The sequence below is a fragment of the Anabrus simplex genome, chromosome 4, assembly GCF_040414725.1.
Source record: "Anabrus simplex isolate iqAnaSimp1 chromosome 4, ASM4041472v1, whole genome shotgun sequence".
NCBI classification, from domain to species: Eukaryota; Metazoa; Arthropoda; class Insecta; order Orthoptera; family Tettigoniidae; genus Anabrus; species Anabrus simplex.
In genome coordinates, this window is record NC_090268.1 from 47,619,818 (window position 1) to 47,645,377 (window position 25,560).

Consider the following 25,560-nt stretch of genomic DNA (forward strand, 5'->3'; position numbering starts at 1 on the left):
ACCGACACAGATAGGTCTTATGGCGACGATGGGACAGGAAAGGGCTAGGAGTGGGAAGGAAGCGGCCGTGGCCTTAATTAAGGTACAGCCCCGGCATTTGCCTGGTGTGAAAATGGAAAACCATGTAGGGAGATTCGCAGGGTGGTAGAGTTGTATGTAAATAAAGTTATGTATTAGAGCGAACCCAAAGTCCACCTGGTGACCATGTTCGTTAAAGCGCTGAAGTCTAAACGGTCTAACACCGTGGTTAGCCGGTTCGAGTCCCGTTGCTCGAAAAAAAATTCGATCAGAATGTTGGCCGGGAGGGTAGGGGAGGTGGGAGTATACCATTTATAATCACTCGATTGCGTGCCAAAAGCCTGGATTAAATTCCAAACCACACCGCAGTGATCATATGGAGTGAGGTCATATGACGCTGTTGATGGTGATTCGTCCGTAGGATGGAGACGTTAAGCCTTGAGCAGACCCCTTGGTGCTATTCGACAGGAATAGGCTATGTGCGGCACCAGGTTTCACCCTCTCCCTTGCTGCTATCATATATCACGTTATTCATTTTATCTCATTAACTCCTTTGATGAGGTTGACGCCAGGAAGGGCATCCGGTCATAAAAACCCGCCACGACAGGTTCATCTCACCTCATACCCGACCCCGTGGAGAAACGGGACAAGAGTTGGACAAACATTAAAGTGAACACAAACACTCATCCTCTGAGCTGGAGGAATTAACCAGACGTGAATAAAATCCTTGGCCTGGTCAAGAATCGAACCCAGGGTCCTCTGAACCAAAGCTCATTATTCTGTTGATCTATGATTGTTACTTGGCGTTGATAGCAGTTTGGAGTCTGAAGACAAATGTAGCAAGTATGATATGAAAATGCTTGATCGCAGGTGGAATGTAACCTAAGATGACTGAACGTCAGTGTTAGTGAAATCGAATAACGGATTAACAAAGATAATGCCGTGAGCACACAGTAGGTCGCGGGCGAAATTATCGTTACTGTACATCAGTCTGCTTTCAGCCCAAGTGGACTGTACGGGGTTGGGAGGAGGGATGCTGGGTGGTATCAGGATATTTTATTCATACTGTAAGTTGGTGGAAGGGGTAACAGACATGAAGGTAGACAGAATGATCACCGGCACAAACATGCAGGAACAGTAGCGGAGAGTATTCGCAGTGGTGGTGGTGGTGATTGTGATAAGAGGAAGTACAACTAGGCAATCATCCCCTATATAACACTAACCAGAGAGAAAAAAAATCGAAAGGATCCGAAACTTCGAAAAAATGAAGGTATCGGCCAAAGAAAGACAAGGACCACGAAATGCGTGAATATGAAAGACTCCCAAGGCCACGAATGCTGTAATACCGTCGGGGTCGGAAAAGAACAAGAGTTGACCAAGGGAGTTCGGATAGAATAGATGAAAGTGAGGAGCCTGGCAGAAGTTAGTGGAAGTAATGCCAGAACTCAGCTAACGGTCCCGTTGTCGTCAACCTGGGTTCCCTTTTAGTCGCCTCGTACGATAGGCAGGGGATACCGTGGGCTTTATTCTACCGCCCCCACCCACGGTGGGACTGAGTGTTCGCAATGCGGATATAAAGGCTGTTAGGAATTAGCTTGATGAATGAAATGTCCGTATACAACGGTTTCGGTAGCTGGGGTCATGCGAGGCGAATGGATACGTTATCTAGGAGGATAATGAACTCGGCCACGGGAAGTTGTCGTTGGTTTCTTTGGGGATTGAATTTTACGTCGCACCGGCACAGATATGTCTTATGGCGACGATGGAAAAGGAAAGGGTTAGGAGTGGGATGGAAGCGACTGTGGTTTTCATTAGGGTACAGCCCCAGCATTTGCCCGATGTGAAAATGGGAAAGAGTGGAAAACCATATTCAGCTGCCGAAGCTGCAGTGGAGTCATGTACTTAAAATTGCTTTTTTGTGCATGACCCCCTGAAGCATGGTACGGCGGGTGGTATAAGCCCAGGGGTAATCGAAGCTTCTACCTATGCCACAAACATCGCTCCCTACTTCAAACTCCTCCCTCGGACAAACCATTCGCTATTCTTCCTTCCTTTACTTCTTTCTTTCATTTTTCTTTTCTTTCTTTCCTTCTTCTTTCTTAAAGCGTTTACCCTCCAGGATTAGATTTTCCCCTCGGACTCAGCGAGGGATACCCCCTCTACCGCCTCAAGGACAGTGTCATGGAGAGTGAAACACTGGGACTGGGGATACAAGCGGGAAGGAGGACCAGTACCTCGCCCAGGCGGCCTCATCTGCTCTGCTGAACAGGGGCCTTGTGGAGGGATGGGAAGATTGGAAGGGATGGGCAAGGAACGGGGAAGGAAGTGGCCGTGGCCTTAAGTTAGGTACCATTCCGGCATTTGCCTGGAGGAGAAGTGGGAAACAACGGAAAACACATCAAGGATGGCTAAGGAGGGAATCGTATCCCCTCTACTCAGTTGACCTCCCTGGGCTGAGTGGACCCCGTTCCAGCCCTCGTACCACTTTTCAAATTTCATGGCAGAGTCGGGAATCGAACCCGAGCCTTCGGGGATGGCAGCTAATCACACTAACCACCACACTACAGAAGTGAACCAGGCAATTATATGCACTACCAAATCTATGGTTTTTTGTTGTTGTAGCCAACAGCAGGAAACGATTAGGAAGCCTACGTTTCTGAACAAAGGAATAGAATCGGCAGATATACCAACGGTGGGGCTCGAATCCACCATCTCCCACATGTAAGCCTACAGCTACACGACTAGTTCCGTGTAGTCAAGTCGCACAGTATTTAGTTGTAATAATAATTTAATAGGGTGTGGCCTCCGGAAATGTCTAGTGCAGGTCTTTTGATTTGACTCCCGTAGGCGACCTGTGCGTCGTGATGATGATGATGAAATGATGAAGACGGCACATCCAATTGTGGTTAAAGTTCCATCGAACCCGGGACCCCTGTGGCTAAAGGCCAGCACGCTAAGCATTTAGCCATTGAACCGGGCATGGTATCATGGTGACAAAATCCAAACTTAACCTATTCAAACAGAAGCTGTTTAGCGTTCGGTACCATTGAAATACATGAGTATTTCACCAGAGTTGCCGGTACTAGGTCTAGACAAAAGTAAACGTTCAGAAAACGCTCAGTCCTGTGGAGGTCAAAATGTTAAAGTTTTAGTATGTGAACAGCGGTTGCAGATTCAAGTTGTAACCTGTTTTGACAGACTCCATCGGTCCATGAAGAGACTCCATTGAGGAACATCATTAAATAATCCGTTGGGTGGAAAGAACTGGTTCGATCTGCTGCGAGGCACAGTGCTGATCACCGTAGAAAGCGACATGGATCGTTTGAATATTCTCTCACTTCCAAGGAACAATGGGAGGGACAAGTTCTAAGACCTTGGACACGTGACGTCACCCATCCAGTAGCGCGACCTTCAGATCAGGAGCTAGAGAAGCAGTAGGCTATTCAAGAAGATCCTGTTTCCAGTGTGCTGGACCACAGTAATCTCAAATACAATTTAACATCATATATACAAATATGCTGCTTTTAAGGAATGTCCAGCTCCATAGCTGAGTGGTCAATGGTCTAATCTTAGGTCCTTGGAGTTCGATTCCTGGACGGGTCGAAGGATTTTAATCGCAAAAATTTAATTTCCTTTGCTCGGGAACTGGATGTTTGTGCTGTACCTAATATCCCTGCAATTAACACCCCATACAGAATACCATTCTTCCGCCACACTAACACGCAGTTTCCCATACACAGTAGACTTCACCGGACGAGTTGGCCGTGCGGTTAGGAGCGCGCAGCTGTGAGCTTGCATCCGGGAGATAGCGGGTTCGAATCCCACTGTCTGCAGCCCTAATAATGGTTTCCCGTTTTCACACAAGGCAAATGTGGGGCTGTATCTTAATTAAGGCCACGGCCGCTTCCTTCCAACTCCTAGCCCTTTCCTATCCCATCGTCGCCATAAGACCTATCTGTGTCGGTGCGACGTAAAGCCACTAGGAAAAAAAAGTAGACTTCGCCAGGCCACAAAACATGTGATGCTGATGCTTGTTGTTTAAAGGGGCCTAACATCGAGGTCATTGGCTCCTAATGTTACGAAATGAGGCGAAATGTTCTGACAAATTAAAAGTCCAAAATCATCCACTGACCAAAATTCAAAGCATGAAGACGAAGAAGGAATGGATGAATTGATATGAATTTAAAACGATCAGTGGAACCGACCCACAGTGCCTCACATGCATAGAAGCTGGCACAAAACAATAGTATTACTGACCAAGGGACTGCTTCTATAGCACGATGCTGAATCGATTATGCTTGTAGTCGAAACGGGTCCAAAATCCAGGTCATCGGCCCATCATAATGGTACTTATCGCTAGGAAAGTAGAACCATGCTATGTGTAATGTTGCGGTACCAATCAAAAGTAGCGTAGACTCGCGGTATTCCACACATTATGGTACTATGCGCACTTGCAACACAGACCTATGGTGTTTCGCACATTGCGGCGCTATGTACAGGCAACGCAAACCTATGGCGTTTCTTAAATAAGTGGACTAACCACAAGGACCCGAAATATCCCGTGGTATTCCTCACATAGTGGGAACTAAGCATAGGCAAGGCAGTACCATGGTGTCGCTCATACAATAGTGTTTCTCATTTAGGGGTACGAATCACAGGTACTGTAAGACCCTGATTCACACACTGTCGCTACTAATCACAAACCTATTGTGTACCTAACATAGTGGTACTTCGCGCAAGTAAATGCGACCCATGGTGTTCCCTGCGTGATGGTACTAATTGCAAGTAGTCTCATAGTTCTAATTTGATCATCCCTTGGTCGCCCCTTTTAGTCGCTTCTTACGACAGGATGGGTATACCGCGAGTGTATTCTACATGTGCGTCCCCAACCCGCAGGGGGTAGTGTGTTTGGTCCGCGAGAGGTATTTTATTTCCCTCAAGTCCGCCGGCAAGCAGGTTAGGACCCCCCTATCCGCCACCTGGGACGCGCCTCGTGGGAGTATCACCTCTCCCCCTGCTCAAGTGGTACGGAATGCCCTCTCCTAAATATGTTGAAGTCATTAGCTGACACTTCGCAGCAATTAGCCGGTCAAGTGGTACGAAATGTCCTAGAACCCTCTGACCAGAAGGATTCTGTCATCCACGGTTCATTATTGTATGAACTGTATCATCGAATTTTCGTTCTAACAAGGGGGCATTTCCTACTCGTCACCACCGATTTCGCTCAAATTTATAGAACGTGGTGACGAGTAGGGAATGCCCCCTTGTAAGTGATACCTGTGCTGCGGGTCAGTATTAACTTTGCGGCATTTCGAGGCGCAACGACGACATCTTGTTTATCTCTATTTAGACTGTTATATACAGAGTCAGTCCCAAGTTCAAGGAAGCTTTCCGTTCGGTTAATTCAAAAGGCTCAGCTTATGAATTTACTGTGATTACCGACTTGAACTTTGAGCCATAACCAAACAACGCCGAATAGTATGGGAACCAAACTATCAACCTTATCTAGTTAATGGACAGTTGTTGTCAATAGGCTTTCTCGTACAGCGTGGGGCAAAAGTTCTCGAAGTTCCCGCAAACTGCTTGGCTGTGCCGTGAAAATAATAAAACATAACGAAAATGTGAAAACATTAAAAAAACTGAAAAATTGTCTTATATATGCTAGTTGCTTTACGTCGCACCGACACAGATAGATCTTATGGCGACGATGGGACAGGAAAGGGCTAGGAGTGGAAAGGAAGCGGCCGTGGCCTTATTTAAGGTACAGCCCCAGCATTTGCCTGGTGTGAAAATGGGAAACCATGGAAAACCACCTTCAGGGCTGCCGACAGTGGGGATTGAACCCACTATTTCCCGGTTGAACTAGTAGTATCGTATCGTAGTCCGTTTACCCTCGAGGGTTGGCTTTTTCCCCTCGGACTCAGCGAGGGATCCCACCTCTACCGCCTCAAGGGCAGTGTCCTGGAGCTTCAGACTTTCGGTCGGGGGATACAACTGGGGAGGTGGACCAGTACCTCGCCCAGGCGGCCTCACCTGCTATGCTGAACAGGGGCCTTGTGAGGGGATGGGAAGACTGGAAGGGATAGACAAGGAAGAGGGAAGGAAGCGGCCGTGGACTTAAATTACAGTAGGTACCATCCCGGCATTTGCCAGGAGGAGAAGTGGGAAACCACGGAAAACCACTTCCAGGATGGCTGAGGAGGGAATTGAACCCCCCTCTACTCAGTTGACCTCCCGAGGCTGAGTGGACCCCGTTCCAGCCCTCGTACCACTTTTCAAATTTCGTGGCAGAGCCGGGAATCGAACCCGGACCTCCGGGGTTGGCAGCTAATCACACTAACCACTACACCACAGAGACGGACTGAACTAGTAGTACTGCAATAAAATTGGTTTCTTTTAACTGTTTATTCACACCATGCCCCATTACATGGCAGTAATATTACATGGTTAAGTAATCATACTACAAATGTAATTTAATTTTTTTAAACCGAGCTCGATAGCTGCAGTTGCTTAAGTGCGGCCAGTATCCAGTATTCGGGAGATAGTAGGTTCGAACCCCACTGTCGGCAGCCCTGAAGATGGTTTTCCGTGGTTTTCCATTTTTACATCAGGCGAATGGTGGGGCTGTACCTTAATTAAGGCCACGGCCGCTTCCTTCCCACTCCTAGCCCTTTCCTGTCCCATCGTCGCCATAACACCTATCTGTGTCGGTGCGACGTAAAGCAACTAGCAAATAATAATAATAATAATAATAATAATAATAATAATAATAATAATAATAATAATAATAATAATAATAATAATAATTCTAAATACATAAGAGATACGTTCTTAATTCTATGACTGTTTTGATGTACGTAAGTAAAATAAATAATAATGTAAAAAACTAGGCTATTTACTTTTTTCACAGTTGTTCAAATACAATTGAGTTCGTGAAAAGAAAGAACTGTTTAAAATAAGTTTTGACTACTCTACTTTTGCTAATGGCCATGTCTCTGTACCTAAAATATTTTTATTTAAAAATCTTCTCTCTCAAGTAATTCACAATGAAATATTATGGTCAACAGTTTCATCACTGACATTACATGGACATATGGGACTATCTAACATTTAGAACGGTAAGTTCTTAATTTTCCGTGACCCGCTACCATTGTGGTGAAATTTGACGTTAAATAAATATGTTGGGAAAGTATGTCTAATACGCTGGGAAAAAATTATTTTGTTACTGAATCCTTCGTCATTTGATCCCATTCACTCTGTCATTTTCTTAAGTTCTCATCTCTCACTTCCTTAATCAAAACACTATTGGGAATTTTTCTGTAACATTCATTCGCACTGCGCTGTTTCCTTCGCCAGATATTAATTTCGTGTGGCTATTTCTAGCCGGGAGCAGCCCTTGTAAGGCAGACCCTCCTATGAGAGTGGGCGGTATCTGACATATGTAGGTAACTGCGTGTTACAGTGGTGGAGGATAGTGTTGTGTGTGGTGTGAGAGTTGCAGGCATGTTGGGGACAGCACAAACACCCATCCCTCGAGCCGCTGGAATTAACCAATGTAGGTTGATATCCCCGACCTGACCGGAAACCGAACCCAGGACCCTATGAACCGAAGGCCAGTACGCTGACCATTCAACCAACGAGTCGGCCCTTGGCTAGATGATCCGCGAGTTCGTTACCGTAGTTCCCAGCGTGGGCCTTCGATATATTAAAATATAAGCCCAGATCTACAACGTTTTCATTTAACGCTTTAAGTATTTTAAATCCTTCAGGTAAGTGATTGGTATCATTATTTTCCAAATTTACCCAATTTATTGTAGCAAACAAGCTGCTGTGTGCCTCTGTGGTGTAGTGGTTAGTGTGATTAGCTGCCACCCCCAGAGGTCCGGGTTCGATGCCCGGCTCTGCCACGAAATTTGAAAAATGATACGAGGGGTGGAACGGGGTCCACTCAGACTCCGGAGGTCAACTGAGTAAAGGTGGGTTCGATTCCCAGCGCAGCCACCCTCGAAGTGTTTTTCCGTGGTTTCCCACTTCTCCTCCATGCAAATGCCAGAATGGTACCTAACTTAAGACCACGGCCACTTCCTTCATTCTTCCTTGTCTATCCCTTCCAATCCCCCACCCCCTCCGCAAGGCCCCTGTTCAACATAGTAGTTGAGGCCGCCTTGGCGAGTATTGGTCATCCTTCCCAGTTGTATCCCCCGATCCTATTTCTCACGCTCCAGGACACTGCCCTTGAGGTGGTAGAGGTGGGATCCCTCGCTGAGTCCGAGGGAAAAACCAACCCTGGAGGGTAAACTGATTAAGAAGAAGAAACAAACTGCTATCGGACGACAATATCTTTACATCGGTCTGTCTTCAGACCCACTTTGCTGTACGGAGGTGGTAGCTGGGCGGACTCACGATATCTTATCCCTAAGTAAGAAGTAACAGGCATGACAGTAGTGGGAATGATTGCTGGTACAAACAGGTCGGAAGAATGGTAGAAGGGTACTCAAAATGAGGAGATTAACTCGATGGATGAAGTTTTATCAACTGGCTTCGGCAATGAGGTCATGTGAGGCGAATAGAGGAGGATAGATTACCTAGGAAAATAATGGACTGGGCCTTGGAGGGTAAGAGAAGTAGAGGGAGACCTAGGCGACGATGTTTAGACTCAGTTTTTTATTCTTAAATCAAAAGGGGTGTAGAACTAGAGGACAAGTAATTCTACCATCTTCCGGAAATAGTAATAGTTTAAAATTAGATGGTGTGTCTTCATTTCTCGCTCAATCACTCTTGGAACTACTAGAACAGTGGTTGTTAAACTTCTGGGTTGGAATAATCCCAAAATCAAACAGTTTTAACTTCGTAGCCCCGAAGTACCAATATATTGCGATTATACCAGAAATAAAAATATACCAAATAACAAATTATCATCATCATCATCATCATCATCATCCGCAGCTTATTCCGCTTGCTCCGAGTCCATGCAAACACTGAAGCATGAAGACATGATGATGATGATGATTATTATTATTATTATTATTATTATTATTATTATTATTATTATTATTGTTGTTTAAAGAGGCCTAACACACAGGTTATCGGCCCTTAATAGTACGAAATGATACATGTAATGACAATTTAAAAGTCCAAAATCATGCACTGAACAGAATTCAAAACGTGATGACGAAGAATTAATAGGTGGATATGAATCTAAAACAATCAATGGATCCGACCCCACAATCCCAGAAACTATCGTAAAACAGTATTACTGACCAAGGGACTGCTTCTAAAACACAATCCTGAATCGACGATGCTTGTTATATAAAGGGGTCCAAAATACAGATCATCGGCCCCTCATAATGCTATTTATCGCTAGTAAAGTAGAACCATAGTATTTGTCATCTTGCGGTACTAATAAAAAGCAGGTAATGTAATACGCACATGTAATGCAGACCTGTGGTGTTTCTCACATTGCGGCGCTACTTGCAGGCAACGCATACCTATGGTGTTTCTCACATAGGTGTACTAATCACAGCAACTCGTACTGTCCTGTGGTGTTCCTCACATAGTAGGTACTAATCATAGACAACGCAGACTCATATAGTGGTGCTAATTACAGGCAACGTAAGCCCGTGGTGTTCCGCATGTAGTGGTACTAATCACGCGTACTGTAAATCCCATCCTGATTAACATTCTGTTGCTACTAATCACCCCATCCTATTGTGTACCTAACATAGTGGTACAATTCGCATGTAAAGGCGACCCCTCGTGTTCCCCACCTGATGGTACTAATTACAACTAGTCTTATGGTTCTAATTCGATCATCCATTGATCGCCCCTTTTAGTCGTCTCTTACGACAGGCAGAGGATACCGTCGGTGTAGTCTTCGTCTGCGTCCCCCACCCACAGGGGGTACATGGAGGAATTGTGGCCGGGGATTTAAGGTTGCATGCCTTTCCTGACATCGCGGGATTTTCAACTGAAATCAACAGGAATCAAACCACGCTCGCTGGGATGACAGGCAAGCAGCTAAGCCAATACAGCACCCTGTTCCCCAATACAAACAATGATGCATTTCAGTGGCGGTTCCTGCATGAAGCGCTTTTGAGCGCCGCCCCGCCGCCTTTTCAAAAAACATTTAACGTCATTTTACTCTGTAAAAGATTACATAAAGAGATGGACAAATGTAGCGAAGTCGAACGTATGTGGTGTGATATTCAGTTGTACAGTGTTATCTTTATTATTTCGACTGTAAACATTTTGCTTTTCTATTTTCAAGAAAATGGCGAAGACTTTCAGACCGTGGCTGCTGTGCAGCAAGCACGATGTTTTCTCTTTAGTCGTGAGGCGCTCAGACTGTGACAGCAGAGCCCTGAGTAGGTCCACAGACTTTGCAAGTGAGCGGGGTGCGGATGGAGGTTGGAAGGACGATGAGGGCTTATCAGGGGAAGGAAGGGTGCAGGCGGGTATGATCTCTCCGGCAGAGCCCTTATTAGGTCCGTAGAGTTTGCAAGTGTGCGGGGTGAGGGAGAAGTCTGGAAGAACGATATGGGCTTGTCAGAGGTAAGAAGAGTGCAGGCGGGTGTAAGCGCTGAAGGGTGAAGCCCTCAGCAACATTGCCAACCACTTTAAAATGTACCTAGGTTTTTTTTCTCTCCCCGTCTTATATTAATTTTTGTTAGAGATTAACTCCAAAACATTTAAAAAAAGAGTGAATTCCAATTCAGTTCCATAAAGAAGCTAAAATAAAGATTCAAAATATAACCGTAACGTCAGCATAAGCGAACATTTGTACATATCAAGTCAGTGGGAGGTACAAACTGACAAAGTTATTTTAGAATGAATAGTTCGGAAGAGGGGCTCTGTGTACTGGTAGAAAGAATCACAATCAAAACAAGTGCTTATCGAAAATGAGCAGGCTCGACTCTCTTCTGAACTGCTCACTGAAAACAGTTAGAAGCTACGATAAATTTGACCCCTTGTAGTGATGGAATAATCGAATACTTTTAATAATCGAATAACCTCCATCCGATTATTTAAAGAATCGAATAAATAATCGAATTAGTTTCCAATATCATTCAGTTATATCACATAGAATATTCGGAAGTGTCATGAATCAATTTTTCGGTTTAAGTGTGTCGGATGGATAATCTACTGATAAGAGCGAATACATGAACTCTTATGAAAAATAGAAATACGCCTTTTTCCGAATGTATCTCTAAATGTTGAAACTATATGAGTGAATTCACTGTCTTAATAACATTACTTTTCATTCAATTATTTCGATAGCATTCACTATTCATTTTCCTCATTCATTCGAATGGAGTTTCGAATGAATAATGGAAAAATAATCGAATGGGAAATATAATAGAATAATAATGTATGTATGTTCAGCCCTCAGCCCGAAGACTGGCTGGATGCTCAACAGCTACGCCATCACCTGACACAGATGACCTAGGCATCACTGAAGAGGAGTACTAGGGAAATGAGGAGTGAGGTAGTTTCCCGTTGCTTTTCTCACCGAGCCAAAAGCTGCTATTACATGTCAGTCTGCCAAGCCCACTGAAATGAATAATCGAATAGGCGATTAGTTTGTATTCGATTATCCCATCACTACCTTGGGACAACCCCGCGTACCCCTAGTGGTGCGCGTACCACACTTTGAATACCACTGCACTAAACCACTTATGCTGAAATTTGGTATGGATATGCCTCAGATATTCAATTTAAATACAAGCCTGCTCTAATTTTTCAATAATTAACCATTTTTAAATCGAACATTCATATATATTTACTGAACTTGGGTCAAATTAAGGGCAAATGTTTTGACACACACACACTCTCTCTCTCTCTCTCTCTCTCTCCCTCCCAACCAGCAATCAGCTGATCGTTAGGATGAAAGTTTAGCACGTGAGATAGTTGCGTTGCTTGTGAATTTGTTGCTATTTTATTGAAATTGTTATCGTTGACTGCATGTTTACTCATATATACATGGTGTATATGAGAGTGAGTCGTCATTGACTGCATTGTTAAGTGAAGAGTATTTAAATAGTGAAGAAAACTTAGTGAGAGCGTGTATTCATTTGAGGCTATAGGTTAAGAAAATTGCTCTTCAGTGTTTAAATTTTGTAGTGTATTTATGTAATGTTATATTCATAGTGAAAAAATAATTGCGTTAATACATTCAGTGTTTCATTAACAATCAAGGTGTGTACAATTGAATTAAGGTGATCAGTGAGAGCAGTCACCATGCCTAAGAGTTGCTGGGTGCCCAGCTGCAAAGCCATTTATGAACAAGGAGAGTACACTCCAATATGTGCGTTTCCTTCTGATGAAGAAAGAGTTACCACGTTCCTGAAGACCAAATTCTGAGGGAAGTAAGATTGTCTCGTCCAGATGGTGAATTAAACTCTCGTATTATGTCATAAACATGGGTAATATTAGCTATATTTTTATGTAATCCGAATTACGGCTTATCTGAATTTGGTGTACTTGAAAATTCAAGTCCAATTTATACATTTTGGAAGTGAATTGTGAAATAAGACTGCCTAGATTTTCCCTATCAAACTTCGTATCACAGTCAATGGTACAGGGTTATTCCATGAAATTTGAATAATTGAATAGGCGTTATTTGCTGCTTTTAAAAACTTATACATTTTAACAAAAACTTGAGTTCATTACAGTAACAGTAAATGTTTTATCATTGTTCGATGTTAGCTTACTCGTAATCTCTGTTGTAGGGGCTGAAATGATTTACATTTGTAGTATATTGTATTGGTAATTGGTTGCATGTTTCCTATCAGTTTGAATGTTCCAGTTGACTAGAAAATGGATAGAAATTGCAAGAATATGTCTCGAAGTGTAAGCCTGTACTCACGGAAACGAACGGATATACGCGAGAAATAGAACGTGCTTCTTCCGAAAGATGCTGAATAATGCTGCCTGCTTTATTATCGCAGAGATGATTCACAGATACACGTCTCTCTACGTGCCTCAGGATATTACACCTGCCCATGTCCTAACTCAATGTTCATTTTAACATGTCACAATTAACAAATATTTATGCATAGTTCTTACTTTTATAAGGTGTTAACAGTTTCTTAAGTAATTTCAACGAGTATGTTAAGCCCCACCGCCTCTGTGGTGTAGTGGTTAGTGTGATTAGCTGCCACCCCCGGAGGTCTGGGTTCGATTCCCGGCTCTGCCACGAAATTTGAAAAGTGGTACGAGGGCTGGAACGGGGTCCACTCAGCCTCGGGAGGTCAACTGAGTAGAGGTGGGTTCGATTCCCACCTCAGCCATCCTGGAAGTGGTTTTCCGTGGTTTCCCACTTCTCATCCAGGCAAATGCCGGGATGGTACCTAACTTAAGGCCACGGCCGCTTCCTTCCCTCTTCCTTGTCTATCTCTTCCAATCTTCCCATCCCCCCGCAAGGCCCCTATTTAGCATAGCAGGTGAGGCCGCCTGGGCGAGGTACTGGTCATCCTCCCCAGTTGTATCCCCAATCCAGAGTCTGAAGCTCCAGGACACTGCCCTTGAGGCGGTATAGATTGGATCCCTCGCTGAGTCCGAGGGAAAAGCCAACCCTGGAGTGTAAGTAGATTAAGAAAGAAAGAAAGATGGTAAGCCCCATCCATAATGCAAACGTAACGTAAAGTAAACTTAAAATTACCGTTAACTTAGAAGTTTGCGGCCATGTTATCTGATGGAACTATTCACAATGCGCCGACGTAAACTTAAGTGCGAGTTCGTAAAATTAAGAGATTGCAAACTCCAAGATCTTGTGGTTAATTTTACGTTAACTTTAAGAACCAGCCAATCAGAGCAGACGCATCTAAACATTGTATTTTGTGTGCGAAATACTGGTAATTCTCTTTCAAAACAATCCTTGTTTGTATATATGATAAAAGTAAAAGGAATTACAAAGACGCTGTACCGAAAGAGAATACGTGGAAATAAATAAGCTGTAGCAACGAAATCTGACGGTAAATGGCGGGAGACAAGCTCGCAGCGCTGGCGACCGGGCGAGTGACAATCCCGTCATAGATAAAACAGTGTCTCTGTATATTTACTAATATTATGACAGATTACTAGTTTACGAAAACGATATCGTACCAAAACAAGTCAACGGAGTTTTATAGCTAGGTGCATAGATGTCGGCAATGGAGACCTTACACTTTTTTTATTAGAAAATGGGACACAAATCGCAAGATAGTGTCATACAATTCAGGTTTCATCCGCATGTACAAAACGAACTGATGAGGATCATTCCTTGCAGTAGACAACCGAAATCGCACTGAGATACTCCGATTCAAGGGATGAACCCATTTTCTGCACCGTTGTTTACTTCGCCTTTCCATGTACATAGTTCCCAAGAGCAAAGCAAGAGATGTTTGGAGTAACACTAATTCCGTTGTTTGATTACATTGAGGTATTAAAATATAAAACTGCGGGACAGCCTAAAACCCGACTTCCGTACTAAATATCATGGCAGTGTTTTGATTGGCTGCTGGAAAACCTATTGAAATAGCTAAATTTTGTGTATATCTGATTCATTTAGTGCTGTTTATATAGTGGTGTTTAGTGCTTGTTGGTAGAAATTGGGAGTAGTGATATTTATTTAAATTTTGTAACAAGTAATTCGTCCGCCTCTGTGGTGTAGTGGTTAGCGTGATTAGCTGCCACCCCCGGAGGCCCGGGTTCGATTCCCGGCTCTGCCACGAAATTTGAAAAGTGGTACGAGGGCTGGAACGCGGTCCACTCAGCCTCGGGAGGTCAACTGAGTAGAGGTGGGTTCGATTCCCACCTCAGACATCCTGGAAGTGGTTTTCCGTGGTTTCCCACTTCTCCTCCAGGCGAATGCCGGAATGGTACCTAACTTAAGGCCACGGCCGCTTCCTTCCCTCTTCCTTGCCCATCCCTTCCAATCTTCCCATCCCTCCACAAGGCCCCTGTTCAGCATAGCAGGTGAGGCCGCCTGGGCGAGGTACTGGTCATACTCCCCAGTTGTATCCCCCGACCAAGAGTCTGAAGCTCCAGGACACTGCCCTTGAGGCGGTAGAGGTGGGATCCCTCGCTAAGTCCGAGGGAAAAACCGAACCTGGAGGGTAAACAGATGATGATGATGATGATGAACAAGTAATTCAGTTGGTCTTCAGTAAATTACGTTTTCTAGGTTAAGTAGGCTAGCTAGGTGTACCTTGTTTCGAATTTAGGTTTAGGAAGAGCTTTAGGTAATAATATTAACTTTAAAAATATTTGTAAATATCTGTAGGTTCGTTGGTTATACTTACAAAGGCAGATTATCATAAGGAATAGTACCGTAACTTCTGCAGCAACTTCTCCGGTATTTCGTATAGATATCCGTTCAAACTATCGCGAAGGTAATAATTTACTACATTAAAAAGCACGATACGCCTGTAAACTTCCATTTAAAAAGAAGTTAAAGAGATTACACGGTAATAGTTTACATTCGTTGTATTGTTATTGATTATTGTCGCTCCTCATATTCAAATATTGCATTGTTGGCTACAGTTCTGAACAAAGGGTGTAGTGTAGTCAAGTAAATATAAATAAAAAACAGCTGACCTTGTATTCCATTCATTTGTACTTCTGAGTAGGTAGTTAAAGTATCCGTAATTTATATTTCGCTCCCTCGATCTTTCAGTATTTATGAGCGGTTAGCTAATAATAATAAAGTTCATATATCCCAGTAATTGCAGTTCAAGTCCCTGGAGTAGTACTAGTAGTTTTGATAGAAATATTTGAGAAATTACTGTAGTCAACTTCGTATTTTTCAGTAGGCCTAATTAAGGACACTTTTATTCTCCGTCCAGTGGAGTAAGGAAAATAATAGTAATCCACCAGCTGTAACAATCACATAACCACATTTCAGTAGAATTGTAGTGAAGATAAGGTATAATATATTAGATAGTATCTTGCCAGTTATATTCGTGTTTTTCTTCGTGTACGGCAATCCTTTCGATACTTAAGCATTTAACCAAACGCACTGTAGTGTAGTGTAGATACATTGTAGTATAGATACAGTACATTTAGATAGTGCCGTATCCTGCCTGCTACATTCGTGTGTTATTTTTCGTGTGTATCTATTAGACCGTAATACTAATAATAATTTGTCAAAGCATTTAGCTTCGTTGGTAATCTTTGAGTACAGTAGTTCTTACAAATTTCATTTCTGTTGTGCTTAGTTTAGTGACATACGGTACGGTACCGGTATCGTAATTAGGATACGTCTGAAAGTAGTTTAAAATTACTGTAGTGTACTGTACAGTAGTATACGAGTAATATCCTATTAGAATTTAGTGTGAATATTTTATTATTGTAAAATATTTGTGTAGTACTGATGAAGTAGAGGTATCCGTAGAAACTCTTACTAAAATACTGTTGTTGTAATTAGAATAGGCTTAATTGCAGTTTGGAATTGTGTAGTTCTTGTGTAGGCTATTACTTTCGATATTCAGTAATTAACAGCAGTTTTTATCCTGTCAGGGGTTGTAGGATAAAAAAATAGAGCACGACTAAGTAGTATTGTAGTGTAGTCGTATATTAATTACCTTATTGTTGTGTACTATCCCAGACAATATATCCCTCCGTTCATTTATTTTTTGCAAATAAGTTATTTTATTTTTAATTTCATTTTTCCCCCCGTAAAGAATGGCTAAGTTTAGTGGGTGTGGCGAGGCATTGAGGGGTATGAGGGAGGAGGTGGAAAGTTTGAGGGAAATAATTAGGATTCTCACAGAAGACAGGAAGGAAGATAGGACTCCCTCAAACAATGTACAGGTTACAGTAGGTGTACAAGAAGGAGGGGTAGGAAAGGGAGGAGTTGTAGAATACAGGTGGTCTAATGTTCTAAGGGGAAGGAGATTGCAGGCTAAGGGCTCTATTCAGGATCAGAATTCAGGACAGGTGCCTGTGCGAAATCGGTACGAGTCACTCCAGGTAGAACAACAGAGGGAAGATGAGGGACAGGGAACTGTTGCTGAGATGTGTGGAAGTAGGAGGAAGGGAAAAGGTAGGAAAGGAAAATGTAGAGTAGAGGATAGGAAAAGACAGGTGGAACAGGGTCATGGGAAGGAGAAAAGGGAGGAGGAAGTAGCTTCTGCAGCTATCAGGAAAGATAGGGCTGACCAGGAGGGGAGGGGATCAAATGAGGTGGGTAGGGTTGAGGCTCTGGTCATGGGGGATTCCATCGTTAGACACGTGGGGAAAGTGTGTGGAGGAAAGGATACCAGGGTAGAGTGTTATCCAGGAATTAGGTTGAGGCAGATGTTGAGGAAAGTAGAAGAGAGGGAGGAGGGGAAGGAGAAGGTGGTAGTGTTTCACGTTGGTACCAACAACGTGAGACAAGCGGATATAAGTACCAACATAGTTCGAGATGTGTGGGATCTGGTAAATGCAGCACGGGTGCAGTTTAAGAAAGCGGAGATTGTTATTAGTGGAATACTGTGTAGAAGGGATGCTGACTGGAGGGTGATTGGGGATTTAAATGAGACTATGGAGTGGGTATGTGGGAAACTGGAAGTGAAATTTCTAGATCCTAATGGGTGGGATCTGCGCTCAGATCGCCTTCATTTAAACCGCAGTGGTACGTATAAGTTAGGAAATTTGTTTGGAAGGGTAATAGGGAGGTACATTCAGGGAAACGGGAGCTATGTGGGAAACGACATGGAAAGAAATGTGATTGTAGCATCTGGCAAGGTAGTGCGAACGACAGGAAGCATGACCAACAAATGGCAAATAAGTTAATATGGGAAGGACAGCTGATTCAGAAAGTGATGGAACCAACCAGAGGGAAAAAATATCCTGGATGTCGTGCTGATAAAACCAGATGAGCTCTATAGGGAAACTGAAGTAATAGATGGTATTAGTGATCATGAAGCTGTATTTGTGGTAGTTAAAAATAAATGTGATAGAAAGGAAGGTCTTAAAAGTAGGACTGTTAGGCATTACCATATGGCTGATAAAGCAGGCATGAGGCAGTTTCTAAAAAGTAATTATGATCGGTGGAAAACGGTAAATAAAAATGTAAACAGACTCTGGGATGGGTTTAAGGAAATTGTTGAGGAATGCGAAAACAGGTTTGTACCATTAAGGGTGTAAAGGAATGGTAAATACCCACCTTATTATAATAGAGAAATAAAGAGACTAAGAAGGAGGTGCAGACTGGAAAGAAATAGAGTTAGAAATGGCTGTGGAAGTAAGGAGAAATTGAAGGAACTTACTAGAAAATTGAATCTAGCGAAGAAGGCAGCTAAGGATAACATGATGGCAAGCATAATTGGCAGTCATACGAATTTTAGTGAAAAATGGAAGGGTATGTATAGGTATTTTAAGGCAGAAACAGGTTCCAAGAAGGACATTCCAGGAATAATTAATGAACAAGGGGAGTGTGTATGTGAGGATCTTCAAAGGCAGAAGTATTCAGTCAGCAGTATGTAAAGATTGTTGGTTACAAGGATAATGTCGAGATAGAGGAGGAGACTAAGGCCAAAGAAGTAAAAAAATTTACATATGATAACAATGACATTTACAATAAGATACAAAAGTTGAAAACTAGAAAAGCGGCTGGAATTGATCAGATTTCTGGGGATATACTAAAGACAATGGGTTGGGATATAGTACCATATCTGAAGTACTTATTTGATTATTGTTTGGTCGGAGGAGCTATACCAGATGAATGGCGAGTTGCTATAGTAGCCCCTGTGTATAAAGGAAAGGGTGATAGACATAAAGCTGAAAATTACAGGCCAATAAGTTTGATATGCATTGTATGTAAGCTTTAGGAAGGCATTCTTTCTGATTATATTAGACATGTTTGTGAAATTAATAACTGGTTCGATAGAAGGCAATTCGGTTTTAGGAAAGGTTATTCCACGGAAGCTCAACTTGTAGGATTCCAGCAAGATATAGCAGATATCTTGGATTCTGGAGGTCAAATGGACTGTATCGCGATTGACCTGTCTAAAGCATTTGATAGGGTGGATCATGGGAGACTACTGGCAAAAATGAGTGCAATTGGACTAGACAAAAGAGTGACTGAATGGGTTGCTATATTTCTAGAAAATAGATCTCAGAGAATTAGAGTAGGTGAAGCTTTATCTGACCCTGTAATAATTAAGAGGGGAATTCCTCAAGGAAGTATTATTGGACCTTTATGTTTTCTTATATATATAAATGATATAAGTAAAGAAGTGGAATCGGAGGTAAGGCTTTTTGCGGATGATGTTATTCTCTATAGAGTGATAAATAAGTTACAAGATTGTGAACAACTGCAACGTGACCTCGAAAATGTTGTGAGATGGACAGCAGGCAATGGTATGTTGATAAACGGGGTTAAAAGTCAGGTTGTGAGTTTCACAAATAGGAAAAGTCCTCTCAGTTTTAATTACTGCGTTGATGAGGTGAAAGTTCCTTTTGGGGATCATTGTATCTAGGTGTTAATATAAGGAAAGATCTTCATTGGGGTAATCACATAAATGGGATTGTAAATAAAGGGTACAGATCTCTGCACATGGTTATGAGGGTGTTTAGGGGTTGTGGTAAGGATGTAAAGGAGAGGGCATATAAGTCTCTGGTAAGACTCCAACTAGAGTATGGTTCCAATGTATGGGACCCTCGCCAGAATTACCTGATTCAAGAACTGGAAAAAATCCAAAGAAAAGCAGCTCGATTTGTTCTGGGTGATTTCCGACATAAGAGTAGCGTTACAAAAATGTTGCAATGTTTGGGTTGGGAAGAATTGAGAGAAAGAAGAAGAGCTGCTCGACTAAGTGGTATGTTCCGAGCTGTCAGCGGAGAGATGGCGTGGAATGACATTAGTAGACGAATAAGTTTGAGTGGCGTTTATAAAAGTAGAAAAGATCACAATATGAAGATAAAGTTGGAATTCAAGAGGACAAACTGGGGCAAATATTCATTTATAGGAAGGGGAGTTAGGGATTGGAATAACTTACCAAGGGAGATGTTCAATAAATTTCCAATTTCTTTGAAATCATTTAGGAAAAGGTTAGGAAAACAACAGACAGGGAATCTGCCACCTGGGCGACTGCCCTAAATGCAGATCAGGATTGATTGATTGATTGATTGATTGATTGATTGATTGATTGATTGATTGATTGATTGATTGATTGATTGATTGATTACTCTTACGTTCATGTTACGTTCCTCCATTGTGAATACCATACATTTTACGTTAATTTTACGGTTATGTTACGTCGTTAAGTTTACGGTTGCGTTTGCATTGTGAACGGGGTTTTACTGAAGCGGAGCGGATGCGTATCGCCTTCAAGGCCCACCCAAAGCGTGACGTCATCACAGCTACAGTACGGCCTGTACATCACGAAGGCAGTCCATCCCTCCATATAGCGTTGCAAACAGGAAGAGCAACCGGCCGCAAAACAGGGCCAAGTCCACATAATTATGTGATACACTTCACACCCGTCCGGGTGTGTGTGTGAAAAGCGACGGAAGAAGAAGTCTCATTGTCAGTCACTGTGTTTCGTCCCTAATAATAGGAATTTGCCAAGTAGAATGCTCCAATGTCTGGTTAGGGTGTGCTGTTTCGCTCACAAAGGCACACTGTGATGTAAGGCATAAGTACTGTGTTAACCGAACACTTGACTAGAGCGATCTGCACCCGTAAGGCTTGAGTTAACGACCTTCCAAGGCTTCTTCGAAAAGATGCTGAATAATGCTGGCTTTTTTATTATCGCAGAGATGATTCACAGATACACGTCTCTCTACGTGCCTCAGGATATTACACCTGCCCATGCCCTCGCCCAATGTTCGTTTAAAAGTATCATTGGGACCTTTGAACATTCAAAAGCGGAAACAGCATAAGAAGAAAGTATTGATCGAGCAAAACAAACTCTAGTTAAATAAACAATTAGACTTTCCTACATAACAGTCTGCTGCGTATACGTCATGGATGATAACTAGCACTGTCAATTAATACTACTTGTAGTACTATCTTTGATTTTTATCATGTTGGTTGTAATATTCCAGGAGAAAATCTAAAATTACTCTGTTGCTGTGATGATCAGTAAATATACCCGGTGAATAATCTTAAAGACACTGTTCCCTTTTGAGCAGTGCGGAGTCCATTCCTCTAATCTTTTTTAAGGAAATGGTACCATAGTGCACTGTACTGTGTCGCACAGTGGTCACTTCAAAATTCATACCATTGTTTCAATAATGGTATAAATTGCGGAACGTACTGTAAATGGTATACAGCTGCAGACGTGATAACTTACGCCATGTAATTGCCACTGTTAGAGTGCTCAATAAAAGGTTAAAATCAGGTCATTGAAATCAGATTTTTGAAGTGAGAACTTCGGTCTCCTAGTAAATCATCATCTTCCCCCTGGCCTTTTTCGAATTACCTGGGGTCGGCACTTTGTATGCATTTAGCGCAAGTTTTCTTTCTTTCTTTCTTTCTTTCTTTCTTTCTTTCTTTCTTTCTTTCTTTCTTTCTTAATCTGTTTACCCTCCAGGGTTTGTTTTCCCCTCCAACTCAGTGAAGGATCCCACCTCTACCGCCCCAAGGGCAGTGTCCTAGACCGTGAGACTTTGGGTAGGGGAATACAGCTGGAGAGGAGGACCAGTGCCTAGCCCAGGCGGCCTCACCTGCTATGCTGAACAGGGTCCTTGTGGGAGGATTGGAAGATTGGGAGGGATAGAGAGCGAAGAGGGAAGGAAGCGACCATGACCTTAAATTAAGTACCATCCCGGCATTTGACTGGAGAAGTGCGAAACCACTTTGAGGATGACTGAGGAGGGAATTGAAACCCCCCTTTACTCAGTTGACCTCCCGAGGCTGAGTGGACCCCGTTCCAGCTCTCGTACCACTTTTCCAATTTCGTGGCAGAGCCGGGGGTGGCAGCTAATCACACTAACCACTACACCACAGAGGCGGACATTGATTGCCTACGATGCTCTCTGTGGATTGAGTTAGAGGCTGTTACCGTAGTTCCTCGGGAACTCTCAGCAATAAGTGAGGAAACCAGTAATTCCGAGATGCCAATCTTATCTAGACAGGACTTATCTTCTATAAAAGATCGGAGGTCCTTCCTCTTTTTCCACTGGTGACCTTGCATGAGTAAAGCAACCAAAGTGCGAAGGATGACGATGCTGTTCCGTTAGGGACTGTGCTGGATGCGGGCGAGGGCCCGTTCGCTCTACTTTCAACGGTGGGGCAGGTCCCGTTAACGTGTCCCGAACTGTTAGTGAACTACAGTAGCTACATGCCTCGCCGCAGTAAGTATACATTCCACTTCTCCCATCACCTATATGGCTCAATATTCATCATCAGGAGCAGCAGCCGCAGCCGAGCTCTAGATCTTGGCTTCTTCGTGTGCCATTTTTTATGGAAGGCTGGCGAACATCTACGTGTACTCTGGATATTCCCACGCGGAAAAGTTCTTCTGTATTTTTCTTTTGTCGGTTGATGTGGCTTCGATTCCCAGTTCTACCAAGAATTATAAAGTTGGGACACAAAAATTTATTTGACTTTTTCAATGGCGAAATTACGGCTCATGGTCCTCTTACACTAAACCATGTACCGGTACATTCCGAGATAATACACATATAAAAGAAATGTACTATTTTATTTAAAAATCAAAGATAACTAAGCTAAATTACAGTTTTGGAAAACATACAATGAAAACAGAAAGCAAAGCTCAGCACATAAAATAAAAAGAAATCCGGAGCATAAAAGTAAAAAATGAAAGAAGTAAAGAAGAAAAAAGTAACATCTATATATTAAAAAATTTATGAAAACTATAGTCAGTCAGTCCGGTCATTCTATCCGGTCGATTTCCTTCATTCTTTTTTTAACTGAAAGGTATTCACGCACATATTTGTCATCAGGTACTATAAATCACTTAACTTCCGCCTTCCTCAAATTATTTGACTTTTTCAATTTTTTGTCTCTTTGAAGCAATCATATCTTTGGTTCTAATTGAGGTAAGGAAGTTCGTTTCAGCCTAAGAACACTCGGTGGATCAAGTTATTTCATTTCAGCTCTTAACTGTTCAAATTGGTTAGTTCTGAGGAAAGTTATGAGTGGACATTCAGTTTGACGTCTAATTTCTTCAACATTTTTTCTCATTGAAGCAATCATATCTATCGTTCTAAGGTACGCAGTTCGTCTAAAACACTCAGTGGATCAACCGCTCTCTTTTGAGGTAATAACTACTTAAATTGGTAGATTCTGAGGAAAGTTATGAGTACATTTGTCTCCATGACGAAGATCTTTGAAGGATTTTTTAACAGTTCGGCGCGTAGTGTCGTTCCAAGGAACGTTAATTCAATTTCTTTGTGTGATGTATTTTCAAGTGTATTGTTGACATAATATTATTACATTCTATTACCACAGCAGATCGTGTGCTTTATTTCATTAACTCGAAACTTTGTAAATACATCCGTGAGGATAGTAACTAACAACACCATATTTTGTACATTGCGGGTGGAGCCAGCGGGAAACTGCTAGTAGAAACTGAAAAATAAAAGCAATGCATAAACAGAACACAACACGTAATAAAGCGATGGAAATAAAAGTATGGCAATAAACAGTGATCTAAGTACATGAGTTAAAACCTAAATATTATATACATTTACACTATTAAATAATAATAATAATAATAATAATAATAATAATAATAATAATAATACAGTGTTCTTCAGCTCTACAGTAAAATGGCAATGTTACTAGCCTACATACTGTACCACAACCTATCCTACGTCACCAATCACATGAAACAATCAGCGGTATTCAACAGGTACTCTCTGCATACAGTCTTAAATTTTGACACTGAGTTAGATTTCCTGACAGCAGCTGGAAGTGAACTAAGAGGACAAGTGAGTTAAAAACCCACTATCAGTCGTCATAGATTTGGGTTCCCGAACTTCACCATCAGGCAAATACCGAGATAGTGCTGACAGGCAACGGCCCTTCCTTCCCAATCCTGGGGTTGACGATCCCAATATTTGGCCTTTTATAAAACTCTTCTTCGTGTACCATCTTCTATAGAAGGCTGGCAACCATCACAGCTATATCTATGTATACTCTGGATATTACCACATAGCAAAGTTACTTTTTATTCTTCTGGTACCAGTCCCTCTGGACAGTAGTGGCGTTAAGAAGCTCGGGGGACCCCCTAATAATTGCAAGTGGGCCCCTCGTTTCCTGAATAATAATAATAATAATAATAATAATAATAATAATAATAATAATAATAATAATAATAATAATAATAATAATAATAATAATAATAATAATAATAATAATAATAATAATAATAAGTTAAACAATTTAGTTTTCAAATCCAAAGGAATTAAAATAATACATTTAATTGACACATACACAAGAAATGCATATTCCAATTCTAGTAACGAAAACACGCTGACCGTAAAAATATTAAGAAATAATCTCCTTCCTAGGACCAAATCATTTACAGCTCAACCGTCCATCGTAGGCCTAGTTTGTTACATTGACTACCGAGAGTTATAAACAGGCTGGCAACTTCAGTATTTAGTGTTAGATAAGGAGGATCAATCAATCAATCAATCAATCAATCAATCAATCAATCAATCAATCAATCAATCAATCAGTACTGATCTGCATTTAGGGCAGTCGCCCAGGTGGCAGATTCCCTATCTCTTGTTTTCCTAGCCTTTTCTTAAATGATTGCAAAGAAATTGGAAATGTATTGAACATCTCCCTTGGTAAGTTATTCCAATTCCTAACTCCCCTTCCTATAAACGAATATTTGTCCCAATTTGTCCTCTTGAATTCCAACTTTATCTTCATTCATATTGAGTGGGGGTTCGATTCCCATCCCAGCAATCCTCAAAGTAACTTTCCGTGCTTTCCCACTTCTCCTCGAGGCAAATGCCGGGATGGTGTCTAACTCAAGGCTACGGCCACTTCCTTCCCTCTTCCTTGTCTATCCCTTCCAATCTTTCCATGCTCCACAAGGCCCCTGTTCAGCATAGCAGGTGAAGCCGCCTGAGCGCGGTACTGGTCTTCGTCCCCAGTTGTATCCCCTGACTCAAAGTCTCACGCTCCAGGACACTGCCCTTGAGGCGGAAGAGGTGGGATCCCTTGCTAAGTCCGAGAGAAAAGCCAACCCTGGAGCGTCAAGGTTAAAAATTGAGGCATTAAGGAAACTGTTTATGAAAAATTGGGAAGTCTGAACCCGTGTTAGTGATACATATGCATTTACGATAGTTTAAAAGTGTACATTATCATACACCGGTAATAGGACCGGTCCTAGATGTTAGGCCCCTTTAAATAACAAGCAAGCTACACTGATAATTTAATTTTCGAGTGAGTTTCTAGCACTGTTTAATCTTATACATATTATTAACATCATAGGGGAAAAAACGGTAACCCTTCAGTCTTCTCCAAGTACCCCCAAGAACTGCGTATCCGCGGTCGAGAAACACTGACCTAGGAGAATAACTGACTCGATCATCAAGGATATGAGAAGTAGAAGGAGACCAAGGTGACAGTAGTTACATTCTTCTTTT